Here is a 9,110-nt window from a genome sequence, read left to right as displayed (position 1 = left end):
TCTAACTATCTGAAGACCTATCCTGCCAGTTTTTCCCCCAAGCACGGGTGCCTCATTTTTCTTCTCTGCCCTGAACTTTCAGGGGTGTTGAAAATCAGCAGCTACAGCAGCACAAGCCTGACTCCTGATAGAGGTAAATGGCAAGCGCCCACGGCAAGTGCCGATTTGCAGCTGACCCTCTTCAGTTGAAAAGCAGGAAGGCCAAACTCCTGCCCAGGGGGACCCTGTTGAAACTGCAGAAATGCTTCTCAGGGGTGCTCTGAACCACTCTGGTTTTTTATGTCTTACTGCAGAAAGAATTCAGCGAGACGCACAGTGATAGATAAGAAATGATTTATTAAAATAGGATGTTTGTGAGGCTTACAAGCCCATGGGCAAAAGGATGCCACCCTGAGAACTTAGTGGGCTATAGTTTTGGGTTTTTTTCTTTTCTGCAAGGGCAGGTGAGTGTGTGGGTTACAGTTTTATAATCAAAAGAAAAGTGGGGAGGAGGAGGAGACCACCTTTTTCCTCATCAGCTCATCCTCCACGTCAGGTGGGTGAGTTTTCTTGTCCCTACATGGTTAAAGTGAGGTTGTCATGGCATAAAGGAAATAAGCAAAAAGGTGGTAACATACACAAAAATATGGCAAATATATATAATGTCGCCCTCTCCTTATAATTTTCTTTTTAGTGCTCACAGATGAGCGTGTCCTGGGAATCATTACTGGCCTCACTGGGCTGGATGTGGGTTTCACGCCACCGCTGTTTTCTTGTTTGGGGGCATGTCTATGCTTCTGTTGCACGGTTTTGTCGCTAAGCCAGCCTGTTTGGTTTTGTGGTTAAGCAAACCTGTTTTCTTAAGTGATCAGTAACTTACAGAGGTCTTCCATACTTTCTTCGTTACTTTCGATCCCTTCGTGGGATTAACTATTTAATCACCTACTTTGCCTCTATCATTGTAAACACCATGCTTTTATAAAGACAGCAAGGAGACGAAAGTGTCATAGTTAAGCCCCAGAGAAGCAAGACCTGAGACTGTGGTGCTCATACAAGGGATTTATCAAGGAAAGGGTCTCAAGAGAAACCCTTACGGGCAAGATGCTGGGGAAAGATGTGGTTTGCAGAAGTCCAGCCTCGGACTTCCCTGGTGGTCCAGTGGTAGAATGTCTGCCGGCCAGTGCAGGAGACGAGCGTTTGATTCCTGTTCCGGGAAGATTCCACGGGCTGCAGGGCAACTCAGCCCGCGTGCCACAGCTACTGAAGCCTGTGCTCCTACAGCTCGTGCTCCACAACAAGAGAAGCCACCCAGTGAGAAGCCCTCGCCCCGCAGCTAGAGAGTAGCCCCCACTCGCTGCAACTAGAGAAAAGCCCGTGTAGCCACGAAGATCCAGCACAGTCAAAAATAAATGAATGAATAAATAAATAAAAATTTAAAAAAGAAGTCCAGCCTCAGCCTGACCCCATGGGGAGCTCTGGAGCATAAATTGTCACACAGAGGTGGTTGCCTTGAAAACGCAAGGGGTTTCAGCGTGGCTGTAACCTCCCTGCATCTTCTTGGCCAAAAGCGAGCTTTTAGAGGAGCGTGAAGGTGTGAGCCATGAGCAGCCAGTATCTGCAGCGCTGGGGATGGGGGCACCCAGGACAACAGCAGCATCGGCTCGGCGCTGGGATGTGGGCATCAGGTGAGGCCCAGCTCTGCCGGCCACTGGCTGTGCTCAGGCTGTCCCTGTCTGCACTGTTCACTTAGACATGGGAGGAGATGGGACAATGAGGGGATGGGGTATGGGTGGAGAACGAATAGCGAGAAGTTAATCAAAGTCTTTTCTTTCTGGTGTGACTCTGGAGGAGTACGGAGTGTAGGAGTAAAAAAAAAGAAAAAAAGCTGGTGCTGGTCAACTTCGTCTCGATTTAACGATCAATGTTCCCAAAACAACAACACAACCTTTGACTTCTTCTTCCTCCGAAACTCATTACTTAAACCAAAGTTTGACTAAAAGTCAAAATACCTTAAGAAAAAAAGATTTGGATCAATTAATAAGTACAAGGTCTCTTATACGTTGGGAGGATCCCCGGATGCTTAGAACACTCTGGGTATGTGTGTGACACAATGCCCTCCTCCTTCCCCATCCGTACACCTCAGCAAACAAAACAAAATGAAACAAGGCCTTCCTTGGTTCTGCATTCCAGGATAAAGTCAAGGGCTGAAGCCCTTGCTTGATTGGTGGGGTTGGGAGGCAGGGGGGCGGTGCGTGGGGAAACAGCAGAGGAGACTCGCTTCTGTTCACAGGCAGGACGTTCCCTTGGTGAGCTTGATTCTGGGGACTGTGCAACTTCGGAGCTTCTTCAGGGCTGGCCTGGGGCCCTTGGTCTGTGCTTATTCACCTTCTCACACGCACTTTGCTGCCTCCATGATCTGGGAGGCCAGCCAGGTTCTGCCCTCATGTTTCTGGCAGTGGAAGTAAGGACAGGGCTGCACATGCTGGCACAGTCTGCCCCCTGCCCCTCATGGTGCCGCCTGCTCACGTACAACTCCCGAGGCGTCCCCTCTTGCCGCTCCCTCTCTGCTCACCCCGCAGGGCTTCCTGCATTCTCCACCGCTTCCCTACCCCTGCCTTTGCCTCAGACGACCCAATGACCTGGTTGGGGACCAGCCCACACTAGAAGCCACACCTCTCCGTGCTCCCCAGCCTCCCTCACACTTTCATTCATGTTAGGGGGCATGTGGCCAATAGTAGTCTGCTTGGAGTGGGCAGGAAGGTTTTCGTCTTCTTTTTTTAACATCCATCGAAGTGCTAAGCTGAAAATCTTACTCCCAGTTTCATTGTTTTCCCTCCCTTTCTTTTCTTTTTTTAAAATATATTTATTTATCTGACACACTGAAACCATAATCACAGAAAACTAGTCAATCTAATCACACGGACCACAGCCTTGTATAACTCAATGAAACTAAGCCATGCCCTGTGGGGCCACCTAAGACAGGCAGGTCATGGTGGACAGGTCTGACAGACTGTGGTCCACTGGAGAAGGGAATGGCAAACCGCTTCAGTATTCTTGCCTTGAGAACCCCATGAACAGTATGAAAAGGCAAAATGATAGGATACCAAAAGAGGAACTCCCCAGGTCATTAGGTGCCCAATATGCTACTGGAGATCAGTGGAGAAATAACTCCAGAAAGAATGAAGGGATGGAGCCAAAGCAAAAACAATACTCAGTTGTGGATGTGACTGGTGATAGAAGCAAAGTCTGATGCTGTAAAGAGCAGTATTGCATAGGAACCTGGAATGTTAGGTCCATGAATCAAAGCAAATTGGAAGTGGTCAAACAGGAGATGGCAAGAGTGAACGTTGACATTCTAGGAAGCAGCGAACTAAAATGGACTGGAATGGGTGAATTTAACTCAGATGACCATTATATCTAATACTGTGGGCAGGAATCCCTTAGAAGACATGGAGTAGAATTCAGTCAACAAAAGAGTCCAATTCTGTGCACCCCATAGACGGCAGCCCACCAGGCCCCCCCGTCCCTGGGATTCTCCAGGCGAGAACACTGGAGTGGGTTGCCATTTCCTTCTCCAATGCAGGAAAGTGAAAAGTGAAAAGTGAAAGTGAAGTCGCTCAGTTGTGTCCAACTCTTTGCGGCCTCCTGAACTGCAGCCTACCAGGTTCCTCCGTCCATAGGATTTTCCAGGCAAGACTACTGGAGTGGGTTGTCATTGCCTTCTCCGCCAGAATGCAGTACTTGGATGCAATCTCAAAAACGACAGAATGATCTCTGTTCGTTTCCAAGGAAAACCATTCAATATCAGAGTAATCCAAGTCTATGCCCCAACCAGTAATGCTGAAGAAGCTAAAGTTGAATGGTTCTATGAAGACCTACAAGATCTTTAGAACTAACACCCAAAAAAAGATGTCCTTTTATTATAGGGGACTGGAATGCAAAAGTAGGAAGTCAAGAAACACCTGGAGTAACAGGCAAATTTGGCCTTGGAGTACAAAATAAAGCAGGGCAAAGGCTAATAGAGTTTTGCCAAGAGAATGCACTGGTCAGAGCAAACACCCTCTTCCAACAACACAAGAGGAGACCTACACATGGACATCACCAGATGGTCAACACCGAAATCAGATTGATTATATTCTTTGCAGGCAAAGATGGAGAAGCTCTATACAGTCAGCAAAAACAAGATTGGGAGCTGACTGTGGCTCAGATCACGAACTCCTTATTGCCAAATTCAGACTTAAATTGAAGAAAGTAGGGAAAACCACTAGATCATTCAGTTTAGTTCAGTCGCTTAGTCATGTCGGACGATTTGCGACCCCATGAAACGCAGCATGCCAGGCCTCCCTGTCCATCACCAACTCCCAGAGTTCACTCAGACTCACATCCATCGAGTCAGTGATGCCATCCAGCCATCTCATCCTCTGTCGTCCCCTTCTCCTCCTGCCCCCAATCCCTCCCAGCATCAGAGTCTTTTCCAATGAGTCAACTCTTCACATGAGGTGGCCAAAGTACTGGAGCTTCAGCTTTAGCATCATTTCTTCCAAAGAAATTCCAGGGCTGATCTCCTTCAAAATGGACTGGTTGGATCTCCTTGCAGTCCAAGGGACTCTCAAGAGTCTTCTCCAACACCACAGTTCAAAAGCATCAATTCTTCGGCGCTCAGCCTTCTTCACAGTCCAACTCTCACATCCATACATGACCACTGGAAAAAACATAGCCTTGACTAGACGGACCTTAGTCGGCAAAGTCACGTCACTGCTTTTGAATATGCTATCTAGGTTGGTCATAACTTTTCTTCCAAGGAGTAAGCGTCTTTTAATTTCATGGCTGCAATCACCATCTGCAGTGATTGTGGAGCCCAACAAAATAATGTCTGACACTGTTTCCACTGTTTCCCCATCTATTTCCCATGAAGTGATGGGACCGGATGCCATGATCTTCGTTTTCTGAATGTTGAGCCAACTTCTTCACTCTCTACTTTCACTTTCATCAAGAGGCTTTTTAGTTCCTCTTCACTTTCTGCCATAAGGGTGGTGTCATCTGCATATCTGAGGTTACTGATATTTCTCCCGGAAATCTTGATTCCAGCTTGTGTTTCTTCCAGTTCAGCGTTTCTCATGATGTATTCTGCATATAAGTTAAATAAGCAGGGTGACAATATACAGCCTTGACGTACTCCTTTTCCTATTTGGAACCAGTCTGTTGTTCCATGTCCAGTTCTTCAGGTATGGCCTAAATCAAGTCCCTTATGATTATACAGTAGAAGTAAGAAATAGATTTAAGGGACTAGATCTGATAGATAGAGTGCCTGATGATCTATGGATGGAGGTTCGTGACATTGTACAGGAGACAGGGATCAAGACCATCCCAATGGAAAAGAAATGCAAAAAAAGCAAAATGGCTGTCTGGGGAGGCCTTACAAATAGCTGTGAAAAGAAGGGAAGCGAAAAGCAAAGGAGAAAAGGAAAGATATAAGCATCTGAATGCAGAGTTCCAATAGCAAGGAGAAATAAGAAAGCCTTCCCCAGCGATCAATGCAAAGAAATAGAGGAAAGCAACAGAATGGGAAAGACTAGAGATCTCTTCAAGAAAATTAGAGATACCGAGGGAACATTTTATGCAAAGATGGGCTCGATAAAGGACAGAAATGGTATGGACCTAACAGAAGCAGAAGATATTAAGAAGAGGTGCCAAGAATACACAGAAGAACTGTACAAAAAATATCTTCATGACCCAGATAATCACAATGGTGTGATTACTCACCTAGAGGCAGACATCCTGGAATGTGAAGTCAAGTGGGCCTTAGAAAGCATCACTACAAACAAAGCTAGTGGAGGTGATGGAATTCCAGTTGAGCTATTTCAAATCGTGAAAGATGAGGCTGTGAAAGTGCTGCACTCAATATGCCAGCAAATTTGAAAAACTCAGCAGTGGCCACAGGACTGGAAAAGGTCAGTTTTCCTTCCAATCCCAAAGAAAGGCAATGCCCAAGAATGCTCAAACTACCGCACAATTGTGCTCATCTCACATGCTAGTAATGTAATACTCAAAATTCTCCAAGCCAGGCTTCAACAATACGTGAACCGTGAACTTCCAGATGTTCAAGCTGGTCTTAGAAAAGGCAGAGGAAACAGAGTTCAAATTGCCAACATCTGCTGGATCATGGAAAAAAGCAAGAGAGTTCCAGAAAAACATCTATTTCTGCTTCATTGACTATGCCAAAGCCTTTGACTGTGTGGATCACAAGAAACTGTGGAAAATTCTTCAAGAGATGGGAATACCAGACTACCTGACCTGCCTCTTGAGAAACCTGTATGCAGGTCAGGAAGCAACAGTTAGAACTAGACATGGAACAGACTGGTTCCAAATAGGAAAAGGAGTATGTCAAGGCTGTATATTGTCACCCTGCTTATTTAACTTACATGCAGAGTACATCATGAGAAACGCTGAACTGGAAGAAGCACAAGCTGGAATCAAAATTGCCGGGAGAAATATCAGTAACCTCAGATATGTAGATGACACCACCCTTATGGCACAAAGTGAAGAGGAACTAAAAAGCCTCTTGATGAAAGTGAAGGAGGAGAGTGAAAAAGCTGGCTTAAAGCTCAACATTCAGAAAACGAAGATCATGGCATCTGGTCCCATCACTTCGTGGGAAATAGATGGAGAAACAGTGGAAACAGTGTCAGACTTTATTTTTTTGTGCTCCACAATCACTGCAGATGGTGATTGCAGCCATGAAATTAAAAGAAATTTACTCCTTGGAAGGAAAGTTATGACCAACCTAGATAGCATATTCAAAAGCAGAGACATTACTTTGGCAACAAAGGTCCGTCTAGTCAAGGCTATGGTTTTTCCTGTGGTCATGTATGGATGTGAGAGTTGGACTGTGAAGAAGGCTGTGTGCCGAATAATTGATGCTTTTGAACTGTGGTGTTGGAGACGACTCTTGAGAGTCCCTTGGACTGCAAGGAGATCCAACCAGTCCATTCTAAAGGAGATCGGTCCTGGGTATTCTTTGGAAGGAATGATGCTAAAGCTGAAACTCCAGTACTTTGGCCACCTCACGTGAAGAGTTGACTCATTGGAAAAGACTCTGATGCTGGGAGGGATTGGGGGCAGGAGGAGAAGGGGACGACAGAGGATGAGATGGCTGGATGGCATCACTGACTCGATGGACATGAGTTTGAGTGAACTCCAGAAGTGGTGATGGACAGGGAGGCCTGGAGTGCTGCGATTCATGGGGTCACAAAGCGTTGGACATGACTGAGCGACTGAACCGAACTGAACTGAATCTGTCTGCACTGGGTTTTCACTGTGGCATGTGAACTCATAGTTGCAGCATTTGGAATCTAGTTCCCTGACCAAGGATCAAACCTGGTCCCCCTGAACTGGGAGCGCAGAGTCTTAGCCACTCAACCACCAGGGAAGTCCATCTTTCATTTTATTTTTTTACTTTCCCTTCAATTCCCAAAGCTATCTTTTTTATTCCTTGACATTGCATATATTTTTCTAAGCCATCTCAAGTTCTGTGGGTAATGAAGAAAGTACCAACAAACATACACATACATAAACACATAAACATACATAAACATAAACACAAGTAAAATACAAATTTGAGTTGAGCACCCAGAATCAGGGGCTTGCAGTGGCTCAGCGGTAAAGATTCCACCTGGAATGGAGAAGACACAGGAAATCTTGGCTCGATCTCTGGGTCGGGAAGATCCTGTGAAGGAGGGCATGGCAACGCACTCCAGGATTCTTGCTTGGAGAATCCCATGGACAGAGGAGTCTGGCAGGCTGCAGTCCATAGGGTTGCAAAGAGTCAGACACAACTGAAGTGACTTAGCACGCACACACCCAGAGTCAGACTTCACCTCTCTTCAACCCACTTGACTCAGGGTGGGTCAACACAGGCTCCCTGTCCCTGAGCCTCTTGTGGGATCCCCTCCCAGAAGATGACCCTGTGTGGCCTAGGAGCCAGCTTTGCATTTGCTCCAGGAGATATTCTAGTGCATCAAAATGCTTCCAGGTGTTCCTGAGCCAGACAAAGGCTGAGGAAAAATCTGACTTGACTCCCACACTCTGCAAAGTCCTCACAGGGAGCAGGGGTAGAGGGGAAGGCGAAGTGGAGAGTCAGGGAGGAGAAGAGGAGAAGGCACTTGGTGGCTGCCCTCTGCCCTACATGAGGCCCCAGGGTCCTCTTAGGGCAGCTGCCCACCCTCGTGCCATCTTTCAGCTGCGAGGCCCAGTTGCTGCATCCCGCCCACCAGCATTCTTTTGCATCAGTGTGAGAAAGCAATTTGCATCCAACCAGCAGGATTAAGTAAAATAGATGGAGGCGGCCTGCCTTCTTATCTCAGAAACCCTTTTCATCTTGCAGAGGCTGCTGTGCAGAAGGCGGATAGAGTGGTCTTGTTTGAATGTGGCCCCTGCAGGCTGAGTTTCATTTTATGATCCGTCTGCCTTAGAGATGCCGAGTGAGTGAACAGCTGGGAATGCTGCAGGCTGAGCACCCACCTGCCTTGAACCTTTGCCCCGTGGCCTCTAGTTCCTGCACAGAGGGGCTGTTTTAGGTCAGAGGGAGGACTAGGTCTGCTTGTGATACCTGGGATGGCATGGGGCCCCTGAGGTGCTACAGAAAATGGGATTCTGTTGGCATCAGCTGCATCTGGATGGCTGCCCTCTCCCAGGGTCCCTCCTCCGGGATGGAGAGCTATCCGAAGAGCAGAGAAGCCACGAGCTGTCCCTGTCCCAGAGCCAAGTGCCATCTTTGCCAACTTCAGTGTCTTTTCCTGCAAAATGGGTATTTAATATTACTGGGCTCATAGAGTTGTTGGGAGGATCAGATAATAATAGCTGGTGCTTTAATAGCCTCATTACATGCTGGTCATTCTAAATGAGACTATTAAAGCACTAGCTATTATTACTTAATCTTCCCAACTCTGTGAGCCCAGGAATATTAAATACCCACTTTGCAGGTAAAGATGCTATGAGCCCAAGAACTCATTTAATCTTTACAACACTCTTAGCTATTATTATCTCCATTTTTCAGAGGAGAAAACTGAGGATTGGGAAGCTTAAGCAATGTGTCCAAGTTTACAAAGCTAGAGAGTGACAGAGCTGAGGTT

This window comes from Capra hircus, chromosome 5, assembly GCF_001704415.2.
Source record: "Capra hircus breed San Clemente chromosome 5, ASM170441v1, whole genome shotgun sequence".
Lineage (NCBI taxonomy): Eukaryota > Metazoa > Chordata > Mammalia > Artiodactyla > Bovidae > Capra > Capra hircus.
Note: the sequence above shows the minus strand (reverse complement) of the source record.